The sequence below is a fragment of the Symphodus melops genome (genome assembly GCF_947650265.1).
Source record: "Symphodus melops genome assembly, chromosome: 8".
Classification (NCBI taxonomy): domain Eukaryota; kingdom Metazoa; phylum Chordata; class Actinopteri; order Labriformes; family Labridae; genus Symphodus; species Symphodus melops.
The window spans coordinates 14,508,140-14,511,577 of record NC_136698.1 but is presented as its reverse complement, the minus strand read 5'-3'; positions in this window follow the sequence as shown (position 1 = coordinate 14,511,577).

Sequence of the window (3,438 nt, the reverse complement as noted above, 5' to 3'; positions counted from 1 at the left end):
GTTTTATGTATTGTTTTTTTTTTTTCTATTCTTTTTTTTCCCCCCAACGTTAGAACAACGGTGTCCTGTTAAAGTATTAACGACACAAAACCAAAACAGATGAAGTTAAGTGTGGACTCGCGTCTTGCTCAGCACTGAACATTCCTGTTGTGTGACAATGGAGATGATGAGCAATGAGCAAGTGACTTTCTCTGCTCCTCCACGAGCGCTGGTGATTCTCAAGGACCCAGACAGCCTACAAACTGTTCAGCCGCCTCTCGTCCTCCCAGCCTGAAGACCAACAGAGGCTCATGTGGACGTACTCTCGCAGGGATCCAACAGACCAGCGGATATACAGAACTGTCTGTCAAAACGTAACGAGAAGCATCTGTCCTCCGTACCTGTCTGTCTGATCAATTGACCACCCTACCACTATTGCACTCCCAGAGATTGCAGTGAGAGATTACCTTTTTGGTGAACCTCATCTTTTTTTTAAGTGGCCTTACCTTTCACTAAAAAAATGAGACACTTGGGGACAATGGGGGCGAAAATTTTTGTTTTTGTTTTGAACTTTCTGCGTGCATTGTTGTCAGACTTGTTGTCATCAAGGCGCAATTTTTTGTCACTGAGGACACTGGGCATCCGTTGTTTAGTGCTTTTAGCTGGTGGAGTCTCTATTATGTCAAGGCTTCTGTGCCTTAAAGATGTTGCCCTTGCTGCGTCAGTGTCAGAATTGTTTTTTTTTTCCTTGGTTGATCCACGGGACTTTAGTGTTCATAGCCATGAGAGTCATAGATTTTAGGAGTGAATCCAGTTTGAGTGAATCAAATAGGATTTAAAAGGTGGTGTTCCACTCAGCCGTCTTCGTCCTGCTCCTTCATTGTTTTGCCATGCTTGTTGGTCTCTGTTTTCTTAACATCCCAGATAACTCAGTTCTACCAACAACAAGCTGCAAACAGAGTCAAACCTGTGTAACTTACATTCATTGATCAAGATCACACCATAGTACTTAGATGGCAAGAAGCAGCCGCGATGCAGGATAAGAAAGGTCCTCTGAGGACTTCAGACTACATGCACTTCTTGTTTCTTTGGATACAAACTAGGATTAATGGTCATTTTATCCCCTGCCCCTCCCAAATTTAATTTAAATTTTTTTTGTATATGTATGAACTATACTCTGTGTGTGCCTCACTTCTGTGTGAAACTCAAAAAGAAGATGAAACAAAACAAAAAAGATGACAAAAGCATTACAGAGAGGAGAAAAAAAACAGTTTGTTGGTGGAATTCTGGTCATTTAAGTTACCTGTTCTTTCTTGTAGCCAACTATTGAAAATAACAGGATTCAAGAATACAATTTACAATGTTCTAGCTCTAGACCGGTGTAGCACATGTGTGACTGTATTAATTTATGAAACCAAAATGGTAACTGTGAATTATGTATTTCTTTGTGCTTTTTTTTTTTTTTTTTTTTTTTTTAAAGCTGGGGGCGAAGGTTTGCTGGGACACGGCAGCAGCTGGTTGCTCGTGTCCGTAAAAACACTTTTTTTTAGTTTTTTGGTGGATTATAATGGAAATGAAAAAATGTTTCCAAAAAAGAAAAAAAAAAAGAAAAAAAAAGGAAAAAATATATGAATATATTTTTTTTTCTTAAGCAATACATTTCAGTGTGACTTGTGATAGAACATTTTCTTTTTTAGGTAATAAATAAATAAAAACAAAATGAGTACGTCATGTTGTCTCTGTGAGTATTCATTCCTAACTCCTAACTCAATAACATTGAGTGAAAGGTGCTGTTCAGTCTAATATTTCATGTGAGAATCTATTTCATGAGGGAATATGATATGAGTGACATATGAAAACCTAGAGAAGCTTGGAATTGCATTGATAAAATATTGCCTTGCACTATATCAGAAGCTAATGTAATTGATGTTTGGACTGAACCATCTCAGATGGCAGAGGGGTGCACGGACGCTGTAAATGGATTTATAGGTGACTTAGGGACTAGCTGCACAGGGGTTGGTATTAATTAATATCCTCTCCTAATGATCCCAGTTATCTATCGATGAGTCCTTTAAATGCTTTGTTTACCATATAAAACATCTTCACAATACACTGACGATCAGGTGCACATTTAAACAAAACATAGCAGTTCAATCTTTAAAATAACACAGAGAAAAAACCCCAGGGACAAGGGTTTATGTGCATGCGCATGTCCTCCACATCTGTGAGAGCAACCCGGCTCGAGATGAGACAGAATATGGAAGGGGAGTGACAGATTGGCAAAAGAAAAATGCCGTGCCGAGTGTGAAGCCGGTTTCCTGACACAGACACATATACTCACAGCAAAAGGTGTTATTCAGCAGCACTTGTAGCGCAGCTGAGATTGCGAGCTTGACTCTGAGCATCAAGAAATAGCTGGGACAGGATTGAACACGAAAGGGCAAAACTGTATGTCAGGGCACAGCTCGCGCTGGGGGCCAATAACACGATGCATATATACTGTGAGAAGCTAAAGCAAAGCATGATGACGGAGAGAGACTATGAAGATAGAGTGAGACATTACACAGCACCTAATAAGGCAAAATCATCACATTTATTTACATCAAAATGATCTGATCTGATGTTTTTATTAACCCTTCTCCTACAACCTATGACTTAAGAGTTGGTCAATAAATGATTCAAAGTCAACATCTTAAAGTATGGATGTTTTTTTCGTGTGTACTTTTTTATGTTGATTCATGACATTTTCAAGGCTTGACACATTTGTTGCAGGTGCCTTATGCTGATTTTGATTGTGTTCATTATGACTTTTAACAGATTAGCATTTTACTGGATTTAACATGACCAAAAGAGATACAGTAGCACGCATTCTCACGCCTTCCAGTCATTCTGCAACTGTCAAGAACCCCTTCTGAGAAGTCACTGCCTATTTCTGACTGCGTCTGAATGTCAGTCTCAGCCTCCACACTTATCTGTTTTATACAAGTTTTACCGTCCGTGGATGTAACTGCCTTTAGAAACAGAGAAAACAGAGAGTGAGAGAGAGAGAGAGAGAGAGAGAGGCTCAGCTGCCACCGCAAACTGAAACCCTGTGGGTCTGGGATCTAGAGGAGTTCCACAGAGCTGGGGTTTCACACGTTGTGTGATCAAAGATAAGACATGCTCAGCTGTATCCTATCTTCACACAAAAAAAGAGTCACACTTACACACAGACACAAACACACTAACGGAAAAATATTCCAGGATGTCACGCTGTGCGAGTATAATACTTTCTTTTTTTAATGAAAGTTCATGGAGTACACTCTATCCACATCTGTGTGTGTATGTAACAACGTTGTGTGCCTATATTTACATACCCTGCTTCCAAACTTAAAGATAATCTTTTCGAGGTGAGTAGAAACACAGATCTATGTATTCAATGTCAAAAATGTGTTGTTGTTTTTTTTTTTAAAGGAAAGC